The sequence below is a fragment of the Mus caroli genome, unplaced genomic scaffold, assembly GCF_978045245.1.
Source record: "Mus caroli unplaced genomic scaffold, Mus_caroli_1 scaffold_9, whole genome shotgun sequence".
Taxonomy (NCBI): Eukaryota; Metazoa; Chordata; class Mammalia; order Rodentia; family Muridae; genus Mus; species Mus caroli.
Window position 1 is genome coordinate 35,497,727 of NW_028227264.1, and position 23,329 is coordinate 35,521,055.

General features: G+C 39.9%; 1 long non-coding RNA gene across 1 annotated transcript; it reads left to right on the forward strand.

Annotated features, from left to right (window-relative positions):
* The first annotated feature begins 437 nt into the window (after positions 1–437).
* Positions 438–17,741, forward strand: LOC147002618 (uncharacterized). Its single transcript, XR_015048527.1, has 3 exons — positions 438–623; positions 825–1,052; positions 17,209–17,741. It is a non-coding gene; the product is annotated as an uncharacterized LOC147002618 (long non-coding RNA).
* The last annotated feature ends 5,588 nt before the right edge of the window (positions 17,742–23,329 follow it).

Here is a 23,329-nt window from a genome sequence, read left to right on the forward strand (position 1 = left end):
ACTAAGCCATAAAGCAAAACCCCATCTCTAGATAAATACACAAAACAGTTACAGAGGATTGGACAGTGGTGGCATAAACCTTTAATCCTAGCACTCTGGAGGGAGAGGCAGATGGGTCTCTGTGAGTTCAAGGCCATCTTGGTCACTAGAGTGAGTTCTGGAACAGCCAGGGATATACAGAGGAAACTTGTCTCAATGCACACCCTTTCCCAAGTCAATAAACAAACAAACAAACAAACAAACAAACAAACAAACAAACAAACAAACAGCACAATTGATCAGAAAAGTTCTGTAGTCAGAAGACTAAAGAGTCAAGAAAATTTAAACACAATACTGTTTATGAGGAGATGTAAGTCCTGCCCATACATAGTGTTGCTCATGGGATCAGTGGCTTCTGGGAAACCACTTTGTGATTACTGCCTCTAGGCTGTGGTTGAGCCACCCCTGGGAGCTGCTGGGTGAAATATGGCTCTCTTTGAAATCCCCATTATCCAGGGGAGTCTGGTATAAAAGTCAGATCTAAGCTCTGGTGCCAAGGCAGAGCTGAGTGGTATGTGTCTGACTGTGAGTGTTTGCCTGGGCCAAAGTCTCCCCTGGAGGGGTCACGCTAAAGGAGTGGAAAGGTACGTGTGTTGGGCACAGAGGAGAGGAAGGAGTGTCACCTGGGCTGTTTAGACAGCAGAGGAGTTAGTGACCTTGATGGGAGGGTGTTTGCAGCTTCTGCAAAGGTCTGGGTGAAGATCTGTCTCCTGGGGAACACAAGGCACAAGAGGGCATAGAGATGGCAAAGCCAGGGCTGACAGTGTTGTTCTGCCATCCTACAGGCTTGCCAAGGTGACAGGGTGAGAAGAGATTCAAGAGTTTGGCAAATCTTCAGGATACCACCCGATGTGGGCGTTAGGACACATTTCCAAATAGAATACAATGAAGTGTAATAAAGATAACAAAAACGCGGCATGCCCAGAGTGCCGTGGGAAAATAAAATTTTGGATTGTTCTGTAAAGGGTGAGAAATGAGCTTGCATATCGTGAACAGTGGGATGAGTGCTAAAGGTAAGTAGGGATTAAAGCTACAGAAATCCAGATTTAGCATCTTGCCTGTTGGTTGGCTTTGTATGAATCCTATTGGGCTTTTTTTTTTTTTTTTAAACTTGCAAAAGGCTGAGGGTCCTTTGGGAAGAAGGACTCTCCATTGAGAAACTGCCCACCCCTATCAGATTGGCCTGTGGGCAAGTCGTGTGGTACTTTCTTGATTAATAATTGATGTGGAAGGGCCCAGCCCATTTAAGGTTGTGGCTTCCCTGGGATGTATAGGAAAGCTGGCTGAGCAAGCATTAAGCGGCATTGGCATTTGTTTTGTGGCATCTGCTTCAGATACTGCCTCTGGGTCCCTGCCTAACCTCCCTTTTTGATGGACTGTGACTGAAACATATAAGCTGAAATAATTCCTTTCCTTCCCAACCTGCTTTTGTTATGGTCTTTATCACAGCAATAGAAAGTAAGCTAAAAGAAAAATCTATCGTTCCTTTGAAAATATTGATGGGGTGGGCACGGAGCTTAGCGCTTGACTAGTGCTTGCAGGGCCTCAGGGTTGGTCCCCAACAGTGCAAAGAGAGTACTTGAGACTTTGAAATGTTACAAAGGATTAGCATTTCTCAGTGCTTTGGACTCGGTGACATAGGTAGTTGCAGGAACAACAAATTTGTCACAAAATAGGACAGTTTTCCTTGTAACTAGGGTTTGTTCTGTCATATCAAATATTTCGAGTTTTCCATTTTTTCTTTCAGTTTTAGCTGTTTATTGTATTACTCTCTAGCCCTAGCTGGCAAAAACTCATTAGATAAGCTGGGCCTAAATTTGAATTTAAGGCAAGCTCTCTTCCTGATTTCTTAGCTATCATCCTCGGCTCCCAAACAACCTGGTTTCATTGGTTGCCTAGAAGTTATGTATTACAGAATGGGCTACAAAGACATTAGAATTGGTTTTACATTATTTCCTTGAAGTAAAACAATTGTAATCTAAAAATCTCAAATTTGACCATTTGGGTTTAGAGTAAAACTACTCACCTTGTTATCTAATCAACAAAATGGGGGATGCTTTAGAAGTGTAGAGTGGTGTATACTTTTAATTCTAATACTTGGGAGGCTGAGATAGAAGGATTGTGAGTTCAAGCTAGCCTGGGCTACATAGTGAGACTGTCTCAAACAAAGAATAAATAGGGTTGATAAGATGGCTCAGTTGGTAAAGTGCTTGTCACACCAGGCTGACAATCTGAGTCCCATTCCTGGAAACCATGGTAGCAAGAGAGAACTGACTACCAAATGTCATTGCCTGATACACACACACACACACACACACACACACACGAGAGAGAGAGAGAGAGAGAGAGAGAGAGAGAGAGAGAGAGAGAGAGAGAGACAGAGAGAGAGAGAGACAGAGAGAGAGACAGAGAGAGAGAGACAGACAGAGAGAGAGAGAGAGGGAGGGGGGAGCGGGAGGGGGAGGGGGTAAAGGGGGAGAGGGGGAGAGGGGGAGAGGGGGAGAGAGGGGGAGAAAGAGAGAAAGAGAGGAGAGAGGGAGAGAGAGAGGGAGAGAGAGAGGGGGAGAGAGGAGGAGAGAGGGAGAGAGGGAGAGGGAGAGGGAGAGAGAGAGAGGGGGGAGAGGGGGAGAGGGGGAGAGGGGGAGAGAGGAGGAGAGAGGGAGAGAGGGAGAGGGAGAGGGAGAGGGAGAGAGAGAGAGAGAGAGAGAGAGAGAGAGAGAGAGAGAGAGAGACAGAGAGAGAGCGAGCGCAAACCGCACTCCTCTCAACTGGATTTTAAAGGTATGTCACCAAGAATTGTTTTTAAATTTACATTCTATTTGTGCATGGGAGCATGCACAGGCACAGTGGTGAACATGGAGTTGCTTCTCTCATAGTATAATGTGGGCCCCATTAGTTACTCTTTTAGCTGTTACATACCATCGGTACTCCTGTTACCAAACACTGTAAACATTTGCTCGTAGTATCTTGTCTGTTCAGCTGTCAATAGCACTATTGATCACTCTGCCCTTGACTGCTGTGTTTGAATTCAGTGCTTGTTAACCTCTTACACTCTGCATAGTCCACTGTCTTTTTACCTTTCCAAAAGCTCATCTAATTTTATTGTTGCTATTGCTTGTTTCTGTATTTTTCAAGACAGGTCTTATTGTGTAACCAAAAACTTAGCCCCTCCCAAGCCCCTTCTCCCATGCTGTGATTATATGCCTGTGCCAAAAGTCTACTTTTTATTCTTACTTGCTGCCTTAGGGCCAATAAGATGGCACAGTGGATAGGGGTGCTTAGTGACAAATTTGACAAGTTGAGTTTGGTTTCTGGGACCTACACTGTAGAACAGTAAGAGAACTGACTTCCATTAGCTATATTCTGACCTCCCCATACATGTCATACATAGCACACCTACATAATGTATATAAGTAGGCAAATAAATGTAATAAACAATCAAAAACTCTAACTATGTCATGGCATCATTATGAAAATCAAATTAGTTTATGGCCAAATGCATCAGCTGCACTACATGGTAGTTGGAAAATATTTGTTATTCTGAGTTTTGTTCTCTTATTTTTCCTCCTAATTTCTTCAGCCAGAGCTTGCAATCATCCCCTCTTCATGACAAAACTCACTGGATTTCACAGAATGCCTTTGTGATGGTTATTCCCAGTTTTCAACTTGACTATATCTGTAATGAACTACAATCCAGAAATGGGTTAGTTGGACTGCAGCCTGTAGGTTATCTATCTATCTATCTATCTATCTATCTATCTATCTATCTATCTATCTATCTATCTATCTATCCATCTATGTATCTATCTATGTATCTATCTATGTATCTATGTATCTATGTATCTATGTATCTATGTATCTATGTATCTATGTATCTATGTATCTATCTATCTATCTATCTATCTATCTATCTATCTATCTATCTATCCATCTATCATCTATCCATCCATTCCATAGGTTCCGTGACTCTAGAGAACCCTGAGTAATAGAGCCTTCAAGTCAGTTGTCCAGAGTTTCTAAAATGTATTAGCTCCGCCACATTGTCCTGACCTTGTCACTTACTGACCTCATTGCTACTAGTTTTTCTGTTCAACTGAAACCAGCTCCCTGAGTCTAGCACCAACACAAATTTGAAGATGCAAATCTGGTATTAACTAAGCCCAGTTTAAGTCCACCAATGGCTCCTTCAGAGTACACAGTGAAGTCTGTCTCCACAGCATGTTGTTCCCTTTCTCCTGCATCCACAAACTTGATCTTGTTTGCTCTGCCTCAAATTCCCACTAGCTTTGTTTAGCAATCCCTTACTCTGTATCCTCACTTCTTCTCACCCCTGAACCCCACTTCATCTGGCTAGCCTAAAGACTCTTCAAATTTGCTTCAAGCTCTTCCTTCCCCAGACCTCTCAGTAAGCTAGCCTGGCCTCTGTAAACTCTATTTCCTGCTTCTCATCACAGAGCGTGGACTGTGGTCATGGAATGAAGCAGTTGGTTGCTTTCTAACTGAGTTCATTGTCTAGCTTCCTCACTACATTGAAGCCTCCTGGGAATGTGTTATATTTTTGAGACCTAACATGTATCTCAGAATGTACTATGTTTCAGTACACATATGCCAAGTGATTGGAATGTTAAATGCCTCAATAAGGTCAGGTTGTAGGCAAGCCTTCAGGGCATTTCCTTAATTACTGATTTATGGATGGGCCTATCCAACTGTGCATGAGGACATCTCTGGGATGGTAGTCCTGGGTTCCATAAGAAAGCAGACCAAGTGAACCATGGAGGGCACTCCGGTAATAGTTTTAAAACATGTTTTTCATAGATTCCTCGGTGGTCTCTGCATCAGCTTCTGCTGTTGCTTTTCTTCCCTGACTTCCTTCCTGACAGAATGTGCTATAGAAGTGTAAGCAAAATAAACATTGCTCTTCCCTCAAATGCTTTTGGTCATGGTGTCTCAACACAGCAATTAGTCCCTAAGGCAACTTTTTTTTTTCCCATGTAGTTTTGAAAGCTAAAAGGGCAAAGATCAGACAGAACTGTGTGTTCAGCCTCTGGTGAGAGACATCTGCTCTATTGCAGCAGAAGGTACCTGGTGGGAATGTGGGCAGGAATGCCATGCGTTGTGTGGAGAAAAAAAAAATTAAATATGGACTGGTCTCAGTTTTCCAGTCTGAGAGGTCTAACCCACTTTCATCAGATGCGCATCAATCCTCGAAATGGAATCTTTATTACACAGTTACCTCCTGATAAGCCCTCCTTCATTCACTACATCTCAACGCTATTATCTTGGGACTCAAGCTTCTAGCATATGAAACTTTGCGGGGGAAAAAGTATAATTAAATATGAAATAAAGAAAACAGTTATTTCTCAGGTAAGAAATAATATCAACTCAAGTATAACAGTCTTTATTTTATGCAATATGTTAAGTTACATGTGCAATTTCCTATAGACATTTGGATAATTGTTATACTTTACCATAGCTAGTCAATATGACATTCCCCCAACCCCATTGCCCTTTTTGGGTGAATGATCTACACAGACGAAAAAAGAAAAGAACAAAACAAAAGAAAAGGGGGTTGGAGAGATAGCTCAGTAGTTAAGAGCACTTGATATGTTTCCAGAGGACTCAGGTTTAACTCCCACCACCGTATGGTGCTGTCTATGACTTCAGTACCAGGGAATCCAACACCTTCTTCTGTCCTCCTTGGGCATTGCATGAATGTGGTGTCCAGATATACATAGGAAACAGACCTAGACACATAAAATTTAAAAAGGGGATGTATTAAAAGCTTTGTTGGTTTATAAACTTCGATTATGCATAATGTAAATGAGGCATGTATTACTATTTCTGAGACAGTGGTGACCAAAGACTATGGTTATCCAGCTGTGGTACATACCTGTTATCTCAGTCCTTGGGAGTCAGAAGTAGGAGAGTTGCAAGTTCAAGATCAGTCTGATCTACGTAATGAGTTCTAGGCCAGCTAGGTTATATAACAAGAACTCTTCTGGAAAAAAAAAAGAAAAAAAGAAAGAAGGGGAGGAGGAGGAGGAGGAAGAGGAAGAGGAGGAGGAGGGACACAAAAGAATCACAGTTGACAACCTAAATGTATTAAGATAAAAATGACTTTTATACTTGAGTTGATATTATTTCTTAGCTGAGAAATAGCTGTTTTCTTTATTTCATTAAATCCTCGCTTCAAATTTCCTTTCCCATTATTTTATTTAAAGGAGACTTCTAGACAAAGGCTGTCTTCGGGTAGTTAATGGCCTCACCTGGACAAGTTCCCACCGTATCTTTCACATCCTTTGTGTACTCTAGACAAATAAAACAGATGGGAACAATACTCTGAGCCAATGAACACAGTGCAGTTGGAAGTCCTTGCCTCACGCAGCCATAGCCATGCTTGTTGTGGTGCTAGGCGATAGATGCCAAGTTGGAGACAAGGTTCACAAAAACACTACAGCTTTCTCACATCTACAACTGTGGTCCTCCTGAGCACCCAGTGTGGACCACTCTTCCCCCTCCCTGTTCTGTGAACCCCTCCTCAACTTCGGGTCTGGAGAGATAGCTCAGCAGTTAAGAGCACTGGATGCTAAGTGCTCTTCCAGAGGACCTGAGTCCAATTCTTAGCACCCCCATGAGAGCTCAGAATTGTCCATAACTCCAGTCAGTTCCAGGAGATCCAACAACCTCACACAGACACATGCAGGCAAAACACAAATTGCACATAAAATAAAATATAAAACCATAGCTTCCCCTAGGGAAATATTTTCTCCTCCTCCCCACCCACCAGGGGAATGACTTCCTCTTTTGTACTTTAGAAAGCTCACATAGGTGCCTTCTGCAAATCTTTCTTCTTTTCTAACTCTGGAGCTTCCCGAGAACACCAGATTGTGAGTATTTCCCAACCAGATTCTTGGAGCCAAACATAAGTGAGGCCTGTTACTCAAATGTTTGTTGTATAAATATTGAGTGACTGTGAGGGAGAGCTGCCTTAATCACAAATGATGTAATTCTTGTAATCATTGACTTTGATGGGAATATCCTGAGCAGATCAATTAGGTAACATGTTAAAAGAGACTATGATTCTTTGTGTTTGTATCGAGTGCATGGAAGATAATTATTTTAAAACCCAGATAAGCATTTTGATTGAAATGTTTTACCTTCATAGAACAGGTTGGAGGGAGGGAAGTGTCTCCGTAGTTCAGAATGTGACCTTGAAAGTTAGGACTTCCAGGCTTTACTCCTAGTTTAGGTGCTTGCTATGCTGTGAGCATGGACCTTCTCTCACTGTGTTTACCATCTGTAATAAAATGAGACAACACTCCAACCCCTCCCTCTCCAGTGAATAATAATAATAAAAAAGGATATGCCACACCCAAACACTGTATGTATTAAGCAATAAATAAATAAATGTCTCCCATTATTTGTACACCATATGTTTCTGATGCTCAGTTGTGTAATCTGCTCTGAACATTTTGTTTGTTTTCTAGTTTCCCTAGTGTATATTGTGTGGGCAGGTGTTCAGATCTGACCCAGCATTGTTGATGGTGAGTCTCCCAGGATCTATTTACAGTGAGGTTACAGTTGACATTTCAGATTTCATGCCTCTTTGATTTCTTCTTTCCCCAACGTTTCTCTCTCTGGCTTCTTTCCTTCTGCAAGTCTTTGATTATAATGTTTGAAGCAGAGGCTGGGAAGGAAGGAGACGCCAGCATACTTATTTATGTCTAAACTCTTTTGCAGATGCCTCAGTAGTTTGGGATACCAAGAGAATGAGTTGGGTACAGGACTGAAGCCTAGATGAATCTATGGTATAATATTCAGAGGAGAGAAGTTGAGCTGGGATATCAACTCAAAGGCTTTAGACTGCCAGATAGCTTTCGAGGGAGTCTGAGGAAGGAGGAAATAGCTACAGGGCCATTCATAGCTTGGCTTGGGGAAAGGAAAGACCCATGGAGTTCTTCAGCCCCAAAGAGATCTTAGCTGAGAGCAGGGCTTTCATTTCAAGGTCTCCAGGCAAGCCTTTTCCTCCAGGTTTGTATGAAAGAGACAGAGGGAAATTGCATTGCTGTTAAAGATGATAAGAACTTACATATTTAGAATACATACTTGCTCCTGATCTCCAAGGGAAGACTCATCCTGACTGGAGTTGTCTGAATCTTAGTCTCTCATAGGCATTTTGCCTCTAATCTGAGTCTGATGAATAGTAAAAGTGGAATACTGGGGGACATGTTACCCTAATACATACCTCTGCTTTCAGTATACTGGGGTCTACTTCCTGATGGAGAACCCCAAGCTTGCCTAGAATATTTTAAAGAAACCATGCAGGTTGCTCTACTCTGATTCTTTTTTTTTTTTTTTTTTTTGCAGAGAGACAACTGTGCTGCTCACTAAGTCTTTAATCAAAGCATTCTGAAAGTTTGTACATATGAGTACTTTGCACAAAAGACAATATTCATATAAGGTAGCATGATACTGTGAGGCTCAGTTGCCATTGATTTTATTTAGTGGTGTTTATCTCTTTTCTTGGGGATATGTCCAGTTTGCTTTACTATAATTGTGGACTTTTCAGGGTCTTGATGCTTGAGCTACTACTGTACTGCTCATCGAGGTACATACTGGAAAAGGTAAAAGAAAATTGGTGACCAAGAGGAAGCCTATTGCACATGCATAGGCTTTGAGTACTGCATTTTCCTTAGTTATAAGTTTACCAAATGTAGATGAAGAAATGGAAATTAATAAGTCAAGTATCTTGTTCCCAAGGCACCAGCATTGCTTCTGTTTATATTTCTAGAGGTGCCTGCCAGAACAACTGCCAGGGGACTGTGGCTTCAAGTGGGAGACATGAATAGATGAGAATAGTTAATGATCAGACTCAGCCAGGCTATCTTGGTTTATGCTTTTCTCATGAAAGCTATAGGAGGCATGATGAACACCCCTACCCCATTTCCTTAGGCAAGCTGTGTAGGCTGCTCTGTGCTTGACTCCCATTCCATTCTCCCCTACCTTCGTGTGCCTGAGTATAGAATGGTAGTCAGCTGATTGCTGTCTTCCTGGCATAAATCAACAATATTGCTTTCCCCTGAAAGCAATCTACTTACAAACAGAAAAATACCACTAGTCCCAAATCCATTCTTACATTTCCTCTTTAACCCCATCATGGAGAGAGTCTTGAGTCTTGAGATGTGAAGAATCGTGTCTGAGTCATGCCTGTTCATCCTGTGTTCTTGAGGAATGGACTCAGCTTTCATCTCTAAGGAATGGAATGCTGAGACTTCTCAAGGACTGCATGAGATAACTTGACTAATCTGAACTACTTCAAGTTCATCTCATAAAGAGCTAATGTTTTCTTTGTCCTTCTCGAGTGCGGAGATGGTTTCTGTGTACTCGCTCTGTCTCTGTCTGTTTCTGACTGTCTCTCTCTGACTAGGTCTCACAAGGTAGCCTAGGGTGGCCTCAAGTTTATGTTCTTCCTGCCTCAGCTACTGAGTGCTGGGAATATCATTCAGCAAGTCCGTAGCAGTTCACAGTCAAGCGTGTTGAAGGAGGTGTTTGTTTGCATTTCCCAGGTGTTTGTGTTCACATAAAGACTTCTTTGCTCGTCTGTGAACTTGTGAGGGACCAAAGTTAAACTTAGCTCTTTCTTACTAATTCTAATACTGTGCCAAACATGCAGCAACTACCTCATAAGGATTCCAAAATGGATGAATATGGACCAGGCTGGCAGCCCACTCTGCTTCTAGAGGAAGTAAGTCTACTGTATCACATGTAGATTTGGCCTTTTTTTGTAACTACATTAGTGGATGGAGACGTCTTTAAGTTTCTCTAATGACATGGGAACCTAGACAAACATTCATAAAGAAAGAGTCATGCATGACACTGGGAATAACAAAGAATCCCAAAGAGATCACAGATGTTTGCCTGTAAGTACAATGAACTTCATAAAACTGCTCCAGGATAAAACATATCCACCAACAACAGGAATTAGAATCTATTAAAGACTGAACAAAGAAATCAGAGGAAAAAAATCATTTATTGTGAATAAACCACTGGTTGGATTTGCACAGCTGCATTTTCCTTGAAAAAGACTCGTGAGAGTCATGGATTGTTTGGAACCTGTGCTGATTCTTTTTTTTTTTTTTTTCTTGCTACCATTTTCAGTATTAAAATTATTACCATTACTTGATGGTACATCCTGAAACTTACATGAGAGAGATTCATATGGCTTACAATTCTAGGCTACAGCCAGTCATTTCAGGGAAGTGACAAGTGGCAGAAGCTTGAGATATCTGGAGGAAAAGGGAGCTGAGTGAAAATGTTAAGAAAAGGACAATGCAACCCTCTGTACTGGAATTTACAATGACCACATGCTGCTATTGTCATTTGTAACTCTATATATTTTCTTTGATGTGATGTATGCAGGTACACTCTTTTAATCCTAACACTCCAGAGACAGAGGCAGAAGGATCTTTGTGAGTTCAAGTCCAGCCTGGATTACATAGTGAGTTCCAAATCAACCAGTGCTATGCAGTGATACTCTCTTGTAAAACAACAACAACAACAACAACATCAACAACAAAACTCTAGCAGCTGGCATGACTCACTTTTGGTTTCTGTGGTTTTTCTCTCCAGATTGTGATGAAAAATCACTTCCTCCCTTGGCTCATTGTGAGGGAACTTTGACTTTGAAAGTCATGGTGATAACATTTATTTATATATTTAGCATAAGAATAGACATAGAATGGGCACCTGATCAATATTTGTTGACTGAATGAAAGAACAAACTCCATATAATTGTAAAAGAAAAAGATACTTAGCTTTATGTGTATGTAATGTACCTGTGTGCATGTATGTGTACCACATGTGTTCAGGAACCACACACTATGGCAGCTCACACTTGGAACTTCAGTTCCAAGGAGTCCAACTCTAACAGGCATTTCTGTTCCATTCATGTTCCATGGGAGCATTAGCGCATGTGTACGGGGAAACACACACACACACACACACACACAAACAACATGAGAGAGAGAGAGAAAACAACATGAGACAGAGAGAGAGAGAGAGAGACTTTAAAGAGTAAAACTAAATATTAAAAGGCCAGTTGAAAGAAGGACTTCTTTTCTTCGTTACAAACACCAGAAGTCCTGAGGCAGGCAGGCTCTGTAGATAAGCTCTTCCTGCATCACACAAGGTCTCGTACTCCAGAGTGGGGACAACAGATAGCTGGAAGGCCTAGGCGAGATATACTGCTGGTGGGAACTGAGCCTAGAAATAAAAGGAATTTGCAGGCCCAGATTGCTATGTAGCCAATTTGACTTGATTTCTCAGGTCACCTTTTCAATGACTCTAGCACATAATACTAATTTACATAGTACTAATTTCCCTAATGTGCTGACTTCTGATTTTGTTTACAGATTACTCAGTACTCAGAATACCTGACTTGCTTTTGAGTTCTTTCCCCATTCTGAACAGTACTATTTGAGCTCAATTGTCAGGCTTGGTAATTATTTTTAGACCAAACATAGTTTTGGACACAATGGGTGAGAGGAAACTCTGTGTTATATACTACTCAAGTCTGTTGTTAGATATTATTGAATTATTTTAAAGCAAAACCTGATGACTTTCTTCAGCATAATTCTTGCGCTTTATTTTCTATGTCCCTTCTACAGTCTTTTTTTTTCTTTATTACATATTTTCCTCAATTACATTTCCAATGCTATCCCAAAAGTCCCCCATACCGCCCCCCACTTCCCTACCCTCCCATTCCCATTCTTTTGGCCCTGGCATTCCCCTATATTGGGGCATATAAAGTTTGCAAGTCCAATGGGCCTCTCTTTCCAGTGATGGCCAACTGACTAGGCCATCTTTCGATACATATGCAGCTAGAGACAAGAGCTCCAGGGTACTGGTTAGTTCATCTTGTTGTTCCAAGTCTTAATGGCAATTTCTCTTGACATGTGGCCTTCAGAAGAATTGACTCCTTCCAGGTCCTTTCTGTTTGAAACTATAGAAAGCCAGGTACTAGTGACAACATAACTGGTCTATCAGCCATTTAGAGGCTGAGAGGCAAGTGCATAGAGAGGAATGGGCATGCACATGAGAGCCACTGAACTCTTGGTTTGAAATCAGGGTTTCCTATAATAGACTGTATAAATGTATGCAACATTTTTCAGCCTTTGATTTTCATTTTTTCTTACCTACAGAGAAGGGTATTAAGGGAGAGAAATTAACAATTAAGTTAATGCTAGGAAACCTTTAGCATACCCCTAGAACTCAGTAATAGCAGGTAGGACATAGAGTATATTCTGTATTTTCTTCTTACAACTTCTAAAACAACAGCTTTCAGAATTCAATAAGACATGAAATAGTTCTCATTGCATAAAATTTAAACAAGTAAATTTGCTTATTTCTATTTATGTCTACATCAAATCCATGCTGTTCTTCTTTGTACCTGGTAGACATTGAGTTCTTTCTTTGTTTGTATGTTTCTTTGAGACAGGGTTTCTCTGTGTAGCCCTGGTTGTCCTGGAACTCACTTTGTAGACCAGACTGGCCTTGGACTCAGAGATGCACATCCCTCTGCTTTCTGATTCCTGGGATTAAAGGTATACATCACCACTACTTGTCAAACACTGAGTTCTTTTGTTGCCTTTATGGTGATCCAGATATTTCTTATATATAATACTATTTCTTAGGCATATCTGTTGCATGGCTTCTTCCTTCAAGCAGGAGATCTTCCCTTTCAGGTTTTCCTGTTGTTTTGTTTAAGACAAAGTCTCTCTATTACATAGACTGACTGTCTTGGAACTCACTAGGTAGACTAGGCATGTTGGGAATCAAATCCAGCAGCAATTGATTGTAACCACTGAACCACCTCTCCAGCTCCAACTTGAAATATTTAAACTTATGTTTTCCTCTAATAGTTTAGAAGTTTCAGATCGGTATTAAGGTCTTTAGTCCATTTTGTTTGTTTGTATGTTTGCCTATCTCTCTCTCTCTCTATCTGTCTATCTATCTATCTATCTATCTATCTATCTATCTATCTATCTATCTACTATCTATCTAATCTATCCATCTATCTAAAGGCACAACACATCCCTGTGTTGTCCTGGAATGCACTATTCTCAAACTCACATAGATCTTCATGCCTTGGCCTTCTTGAGTTCTGAGATATTATGCCCAGCCTCTTTGACTTTTTTGAGTTAATTTTTGTGCAAGACAGGAGGCACAGTTCTCATTTTGTTCTTTCATATGTGGAAATCAGATTCCCCAGCACTGTTTGTTAGAAGGTGTGTCGTCTTTGTTTTGTTTTAATCCAATTCATGTTTTTGTCAAGTGTGGAAAAATTAGGTGGCTATAACTGTAGATTAATTTATTCTATTTTACTTCTCAACATGTCTGTTTTTATGCTGGTATCTTGTGCTTTTTGTTACTATTGCACTGTGACATAATTTGAGATTGGATATTGTGATAGTTCATGTATTGATTTATTTTGGCTAAGGATTGTTTTAACTGTTTGGTTTCCTTTTGAATTCTCTCTATGTATATGTATATGTATATGTATATGTATATGTATATGTATATGTATATGTATATGTATGTATATATAGTATTTTCATGTCCTGTGACAAGTGTTATTGAGATTTTTATGGGAGTGCATTGAATCTGTAGATTACTTTCTGTAAGATTGCCACTTTTACAATGTTAATTAACGTCATCCTTGAGCATGAGAGATCGTTCTGCTTTCTACTGTCATCTTCAATTGCTTTCTTCCTTGTTTCAATGTTTTCATGGTAGAGGTCTTTTACCTCCTCATTAACTTTATTCACAGATTGCTTTTGAACGATTGTGAATTGGGTATTTTCCCTCCTGGTTTCTCAGTGAGCTTGTTATTGGTATGATTTTCTAGATAAGAATTAATATTAGCTATCAATCATTGCTAATGGCACATTATATACACATGGTTTTATTGAAGTATCTGAAAACTTCCAGCCTGGTACTTGGTATGTGTTTCTTAATCAAGCGCATTTTTCCATATAGTCATCCCATATGACTACTATGAAATTTGATAAAAGCCTTCTGCTTAAAGGGAAAGTCTTCTACCGCTTTTGCTCACATTCATTCTTTCAGTGAAAGCAAGTCATTCAGAAGCCCTGTTGCCATGTTAGTTCTCAGAGGCTCCTCAGAGAACTCTTTAGTCTTTTTAGGGAAGTCTTTAGAAGTAGACATCACAGTACGTTGTGATAAGATGATGCCGAGGAGAGAGCCTGGTCTTCATCTGTCTCTGCCACTCCAGATCAAGAGTGAGATATTTTGAGGGACCAATTTCCTTGATTCCTGAATATCTCTTTGCTCACTCATCACATTCCATGATATGTCCTATCCTGTTCATGAATCTGAAAGCTTTCCTATTCGATATTCACTCTCAGGTTTCACCTCTCTGTGTGATTCCCTACATGTCATCTGGTCACAGCGTGTTAGCTTTCTCTAAATGATTGCTTTGTTTTCTGTGTGTTTTATCTGTGGAAAATTATCTTATAAAGTTCTCAGATCATTTTTATGACTTTTTGAAAATGATTTGGATTCTCTCTGAGCAAGGATCATGTGGTGTTTTGAATGAGAATATAACCTGTAGACACCTATATTTGAATACATGGTCCCAGTTAGTGAAATGGTTTGGGAAAGATTAGGAGGTATGGCCTTGTTGGAGGAGGTGTTTCTCTGGAATGGGCTTTGAGGTTTCCATTTCCAGTTAGATATCTCTGCCTCGGTGCTTGTGAGTCAATTTTAAGCTCTCAGCTAGTGTTTCAACTACAGTGCCATATCTTCCTGACTACTACAATGCTTCTCACTATGAGAGCCATGGGCTATAACCCTCTGAAAATATAAGCCCCATTTAAATACATTCTTTTTTAAGTTGTCTTGATCATTGTGTCTAATCACAACAATAGAAAAGTGAGACAGATTCTATGAGCAAATACTGTGAGAACATAATAGGTGCTTGATAATTATTTATTAATTTGGCAAATTAAAACATTATATAATTGGTATAAAATTATTAATACATTAATTATCTTTAGCTACCTAGTGATACTATGCTGAATATGTTTTTTATAAATCCAGTCTTTGTCAGTTCAAACATGAGAATCTGTAACTACCACACCAACAATGACATTCATAGTTGCTTTGTTCTTATCAAAAGATACAGATCCATTATCTGAGTCAATGTTAGTTGAAGCTCTTTTGTTTAGACAGAGTTTTTGAAGCCAGCTGGAAGTGGGTACTATGACATCATTTGGATGGCTCTGTGGATGGAATGATCTAGATGTTTCAGTCATTGAAATAGCTAGATTGTTCCATGGTTTGCTTTGTTATCCAGCTATCATTGTTTGGCATGTAGGAACAGCATACTTTCCCACCTGCTTTGCCTCTGGAACTGATCTCATTTGAATCACCAAGTGATGTTTTAAATGACTCCATTGGGCTCTTTCTGCTGGGTCTGCTAGTATTGTTGGTATGCACAGCTTTCCCATGCAGTAAAACCTATTTTAGAAGTCTATAATCTTATTTAAGAAATTATTTCTTACTATGTATCTTTATTCTAATACTAACCCTTGAGAAGCTGAGGCAGGAGGATAACTACAAATGTAAAGCCAGCCTGGTTTTCAGAGACAGGACTCAAAACAACATACACCAATTATTTCTCTGACAATGGTTAATCATAAAACTTACCATATAGGGTTCTCATGTTTCCAATTTATAGTTCAGACACAAGAATTATGAGGTTAAACAGGTTTAACAGCAGATTAACTCATCCCGGTTTTATCATCCTCTGAAAACGCTGCAGAAGGGTAGAATTGAGGATTAACTAAGAGGAGGAGTTTTTTGTTGTTGTGTGAGACTGGGTCTCACAATATCACTGGTTGGCTTTGAATTTACTGTACAGCAGAGGTTGAATTTTAACTCCTAATCCTGTTTCTACCTCCCAAGGTCTAAGACTACAGACAAGCACCATATAAACATCTTTTTCGTCTTGAGTCATTTGGAATTAAACATTTTCACAGCAGATGATAAGAAAATAAAACAACATAGTAATAAAATTTGTATCTGGTCCACACTATTCCTTACTCCCAGATAACATGAATGCATTTCTTTACATTGGCTAAGGAGCTACTGTCAGTATACATGTGAACTTGAAAATAAGAATTTGTTACATAATTTAAAATCAAATTATATATCTTCCTTTCTACACAAGATTGATGTCTATTTGTCTTTGCTGGCTTTCAATATATATTAGTCTTTAATATATACAGAGCAGTGGATATTCAGAGATAAATATACTCTATTTCTGGGCACTTGAATGACAGCAACTTCCTCTTTTCAAACAAAGGAGAGTTGGCTTTTATTTTTTTCCAAAACACTTTGTGGTACAGTGCTTCTGACCTCCCATTGTCTGCATTGTGCTCTAAAGGTTGGGTGAGACAATCTAATGAAGTGTGCAGCCTAGGGCTGACCAGCGCATGCCCTCCACTGCTTCCTTCCCCTTCTAAGTCAAAGGGCCCTGGGTTGTAAGCCTGTTGTTTGTACTACCTATACATTGTCCTTTCTTCTGTATGTCATATGCTCACTACTCTTTGGGGAATCTTCCTCATTTTGGCCCAGTTGTTCAGATAGACTTCTCTGTCTGGTGTCTCAAATATGGTAGTCTGTGTGGTCTACAGGGACTATTCTGGTCTCATGTGGTCATGAGATCCCAGGTATCCAAACATGTTGGCTAATGGTTACTTGCTGGCACAAATGGGAAAGACACCAAGACAATACAACAAAGCTTAAAACTGTTGAGAAAGCTGTTGGTTTATCATAGCTGAGAACAGATGCGCTTTCCTAGTTAAAGGACAGAAAACAGTCATGACTTCCCCTGGAGTTCTCAGTTATATAACCAAAATCAGTCTCTTCTTCCTTGGGTCTCTTTGAGCTGCATTTCCCTCAACTGATGCTGTTTTGTGACAGTGGTGGTTAATCTTGATTGTGAACTTGATATAGTCTGGAATCTCTGGAGAGGATTAGCTGAAGGGACATACTCCCAAGGGAGTCACACCAATCAGTGGCTGACACAGATATAAAGAGATCCAAAGAAATAGGCACTATTATTTGTCTGTCTGCTTCTTGCAGGTATGTGTATCTGTCTCTGCTGTTGTTGTAGCCTGCATCCTTTGTTAACATCAGACTCCAGCCCCTTCAGTCTTCCAATGTTTATTGAAGACCAGCAACTCACCAGGAATCTTCTAGGCTCTCAACTTCATGGACTGAGGAAGCTATGAGATTCTCGGCTTCTCCAGTATGCAAATGGAAGTTATTGGGCTCCTCCTTTATAGTCTAAGTTACTTCAATAGGTTCCTTTTTATAATATATATTTATATCTTATCAATTCTGTTCCTGTTCCTCCAATGAACCCAGCCTAATGCCATGCTATGATCATAAAGACAATCTAGATATATTGTGAAGATCTTGAAATGGATCTGGAGTCATAACTATTTCCTCATTCATATTAAAAAGCAGACTCTGGTCTAGTACCAGCAATGTCATGTGATTGTACCCATAAAAGACATTACTAATCAATTACCACCTTGTGTTCTGAACCCTATGTAGAGCTTTGTTATTGTGCTTGAAGAAGCCCAAGCAGCTTATAAAATGGTATTATCTTAGCTCTAGTGTTTGCCTCCCCTGCTTCCTCCTCTACTTTGTTTTGAGACTTGCTCTTGCTTTCTGGTCTCCTTGTACTCAACTAACCTGACCTCAGACAGTGGTATACAAACAATATGTTTTTATTTCTTCGACAAGAAATGTAGCATTTTTTCTTTACAGAAAACATCTATCAAAAAATAGAAAGATTTTTCATTTTGTCATCTGACAGGTCAAAATCCTTCATTAAAGGAAGACAGTGCAAGAACTCAAGGCAGGAACCTCGAGGCAGGAACTGACACAGAGGCTTTTTTGGAGTGCTGCTTACTGGCTTGCTAACCAAGTCTTGCTCAGATTGTTTTCTTATAGTTACCAGTAGCTCCTGATAGAACTGCTTGCAGTGGAATGGCCCCTTTCATATAAATCATTAATCAAGGAAATATCTTACAGACTACAGACTTGCCTATAGGAATTTGTTTGAAACATTTTTAGCATTGAGAGTCCCTCTTCCCACATGATTTTAGCTTGTGTCAAGTTGCCAATAAACTAACCAGGATACCTATTTATCAAAATGTCTTCTATGTTTGTACATATTGTGACAAATAACAGGATAGCCTTATATTTTAAGGCTCATATATGATATACTGTCTGTAGATGTAATCATTTTCTTCTCCTTTGTTCCATAAATATGTGGTACCACATTTTTTGGTTTGTGTGTAGCACCATCTTTTCATTCCAGGGATAAATCTTCCTCATTGTTATATATAATTTTTATACTGTGGTATTCTCTTTGGTTTGGTATAGTGGTTGGAGAATATTTTCTTTATTTGTACATTTTTATATGAAAGATTAATAAGTTCCTTAATATCTACACATATTTTATGTGCTTACTCATGCAACAAGCATTAGAGCTCCCACTTTGAACTGGGCTCTGGTCAAAGTTTCAAAGAACAGCCATGAACCTGGCAAACAGCCTATAGCTTTGGGAAGCTTGAATTCCAGTATGTAGAGTCTTCTAGGAACATCTTCTGTGGATTTTTTGTTTGTTTGTTTGTTTGTCTGTTTGTTTTATTTGCTTGGGCTTTTAGTGTTTACCACAATGCTGGGATAATTTTTTTTTTTTTTTGCATTTGATTTGGTTTTGAGGTTTCAGGGTTGAACCTAAGGAATTGCTTATGCAAATACTCAGCTCCAGGAGAGTGCTTTTATTTCTCTAGACGAATGGTAAATGTAGAAGTGCTAAGTCCTTTACCTCAATTACACAGCAGTTGAATGGAGAATGTGAAATCTGGGTAGAAATGGCCTGATTCTGGGGTCCACAAACCACAGCATCATACATAAACAGCTTTCAGTGTCTCTGAAAGAAGTCAGATTAACGTCAGTCTTGAAGGGAAGCATATCTTAAGTCATCAAATAGTCATTTGACTTTGGTTAAAGGACATAAGAGCAGATTTTTTAAAAAAATTTTTTTCCAAATTTATTTATTTATTTATTTTTATATCACAATGTTTTTTAATTAGGCATTTTCTCCATTTACATTTCCAATGCTATCCCAAAAGTCCCCCATACCCTCCTCCCACCCACTCCCCTACCCACCCACTTCCACTTCTTGGCCCTGGTATTCCCCTGTACTGAGGCATATAAAGTTTTCAAGACCAAAGGGCCTCTCTTTCCAATGATGGAAGACTAGGCCATCTTTTGATACATATACAGCTAGAGTCAAGAGCTCCGGGGTACTGGTAAGTTCATATTGTTGTTCCACCTATAGGGTTGCAGACTCCTTTAGCTCCTTGGGTACTTTCTCTAGCTCCTCCATTGAGGGCCCTGTGATCCATCCAATAGCTGACTGTGAGCACCCACTTCTGTGTTTGCTAGGTCCCGGCATAGCCTCACTATCTTGCTAGTGTATGCAATGGTGTCAGCATTTGGAGGCTGATTATGGGATGGATCCCCGGGTATGGCAGTCTCTAGATGGTCCATCCTTTCATCTCAAGGAGCAGATTTTTTAAGATCACAGAATGTAAAGCAAAAGAAGACTGAATAAAGAGATGGAAGTGGAGGAGGAAATTCAGGAAGAGGCAAGGAGTGGTGGAGAAGCTGTCTCTAGATGGAGGAGGTACAGGGTAACCAACACTGGCTTAGCAGTTTCACTGTCTGGTCCCTTGGCCCTTGACACATTATATTGTTTAATCCTCACCAAAGCGCTGTCTGGCTCCTAAGTCCTTGCTCTTGCAAGTCACTTGACCTCTGCTAATTCTGTGGTCTCCAGGCCTACAGTGAGCCTTTAACAGCTCCCAGATAAAAACAGGGTGGAGTTTGCAGAGCCTGTCTGAAAGGACTGTACCAAATGAGAGATCCCTTAGCTCTGGGAACTTGAGCACTATTTGGTGGTGATGTTTCTGGGTATAAGATGAGATGAGTTTGTGATGACACTCAAGGCTGGGTTTAGACTTTTTACACTATTGCTAGGAATTAGATCTGAGCAATCACCCTCTAGATTAAAAAGCAAATGAGAAACAGAAGAAGCCAAGTATGGATGCTCAAACCCTAAATTCCTAGAAGCCAACCAAAAGGGTACATATATTTGTCTGAGTCTTGTTTGATGTTAAATGTGACTGTAGGTGTGTAGATATGAATGTTTGTGAGAAAGGAAAAGGGCTTGTGTGTATGTGTGTGTGTGTGTGTGTATAAAATGATGCAATTTCTAGAGAAATCTTTGAACAGGGGCACTTAGTTCTCTTTGGGGTTGAGAAGTTTGTTGCAAGCAGAAGCACGGCTCTCCATGGCAGCATGAAGAACCAGGCAACTTGACTTCTCTTACTCTAGGTGGATATATGAATTATCTTCTTTCAAATAATTTTGAGAAGAGCATTTGCTCTTCTCAAAATTATAAGACCTAGTAGGTAATAGATGCTGCTCCACCTGGAGTCTCTTACGCCTCCAAACACAAAAAGAGAATTGTCTAATGAGTGGCTTAGGTGTAGCTGCTGTGCTGTGGTTACATGATAGTTGAGGGAGTAATTGAGTAAGTGACTGAGTCAGGCAGAAGAATAGCTTTCTTTGGCCTGAGCCCTGTGGGCAGTGAGTGATCACTGTAGGCTTTTAAGCAATACAGTTATTGACATGATGAAATAGAGTTGCCTTAAGTCTGGGCATGGCTGTGCTTGCCTGCAGTACCAGTACTTAGGAGGCAGTAGCAGAAGAATGGGAACTAAAAGGCCAGCTTCTACACTTTATGGTTAAAATGATATGTTTATGTTACATACATATATCTAAACATACTCACACGCATAAATATACCATGTATATGTATATATATATGTACACACACACATATATATACACACATAAATCTAACAACATACACATGAACATTCACAAGCACATATACCTACATATATCCACCCATAAAGATATATAACACACAGACACACACATATGCACACATTTATTTATCCATATATACACACATATATCTATATATATGCACACAGACACACACATATACACATATACATGCATATGTAGACACACACACACACACATATATATATATATATATATATACATACATACACACATAAAATATACACATACCATATACAGATACATACCCACATATCTCTCTTTCTATACACACATATATATCTCTATCTATTCACACACACACACACACACACACACACACACACACACACACACACACACACACACAGAGTAACCCTTTGTTTGGTGACACATGCCTATAATCCCAGCATTTTGAATTCTTTGGCAGGAGGATCATGAACTAATGAGAGCCTGTCTCACTCAACCATTGGCCTCTCAAAGAAAATCAATAGGGAGAACTTTGTATTAACCCAGGAATATTGAAGTGTGGAAGAATTCATGTGCAAGTATTGGCTTTATAGATGATGGGTGGTCACAAAGGACTTTGACCTGGGGAATATTGAATATTTGATGTCACACAGGCTTGCAGGTATAATAGTACCATCTGTAGACCATATACTACATGCACAATAGTTTTGGAGTTGACAATCTCTTCTTCAACTATTCAAAAGGACTCTCTGGTAAATATTGTTTTGGAGGTTAGAGTTACTAAACAAATGACATTTTATAACGAGATATTTTCCCTTCCACCAACATATTGTCTCCTAAATTATTTACAGCCCAAGGGCCTTAAGATATGAACAAAATGACTGTCTTAGTCACTGTCCTATTGCTGTGAAGACAGCATGACCAAGGAAACTCTTACAAAAGAAAGCATTTAATTGGGGGTTGCTTACAGTTTCAGATCTCTAATCTATTTGATTATGGCAGGGAGAATAGCACCACACAGGCAGATATGGGCCTGGAGAAATAGCTGAGAGCTACAACCTAATCTACAGGCCTAGAGAAAGAGAGGGAGGCTGGGCCTGGCAGGGGCTTTTGAAACCTCAAAGCCCATCTCCAGTGTCACTCTTCCAACAGGATCACACCTACTCCAATAAGAACACGCCTCCTAATCCCTTCCATTCCTGTAAAACAGTTCCCTGGTGTTAAGCCTTCAAGTATATTAGTGTATGAACTTGGAGGTGGAGGACATTCTTATACAAACCACCAAATTTTAAAGTGCAGCTTGATTCCAGGAGTTAGAATTAAAGAACCAATGTTAGAGATGTAAGATTATGATGGATGTACAATGATAGAGTTTTAGGGCACTGTTTCTCTGCTTGTGGTTAAGAAATCATTGCCTTATTCTCCATGGGAACCATCAGAACTTCCCAGCACTCCATTTTCCAGCCTGATCTTTTCCATTAGTCCAGAGCCCCAAGGCAGAACTGTTCCTACCAGGAAAAATAACTCAACCTAGCTCCTCCAGGGCCACTGGGTTTTCCATCTTACAGGCAGGAGTGGGGACTGTTATTCTCTTCCCTTTCCTGGACTGAGAACTATCCACTCTATTATTGTGTCAGAGTTTAAGAGTGTATAGGATGATATATTGAAGTTAGCTTCCTTACACATCATACCAGCTGACTTTTTTAAAAAAGCAGTGGCTCTCAAAGGCTTATGTTCCTAATGTTGATGAAGTGGTTGGAATGAGAGTGCCTTCCATAGGTCTATACGTTTTAATGCTTGATCTTCAGTTGGTAGAAAGGTTTAGGAAAGATTAGGAAGTGTGCTCTCAAAAGACTCATATGATATTCCCAGTTGTGTTCTCTGCCTCCTGCCTGAAGATCAAGATGTGAACTCTCAGCTTCTGTGCCAGCTGCTGTTCTCATGTCTTTCCTCTGCCAACATAGAATCTAACCCTTTGAAACTGTAAGTCCAATTAAACTTCATTTTGGAAATTGTCTTGGTCACAGTATTGCATCATAGAGATAGAAAAGAAACTCATACAGCTGGGGATGTAGCTAAGTGGTAGAGTGCTCCTCTAGCATATTTAAAAGCCATGTGTCTAATAGTAAGTCACACTAACACACACACACACACACACACACACACACACACACACACACACACACACACACAGTAGTGGTTTAAGTAAGAATGGCCCCTATAGTCTCATAGATTTGAGTGCTTAGTCACCATGGAGTAGTACTGTTTGAAAGAATTAAAAGGATTAGGAGGTATG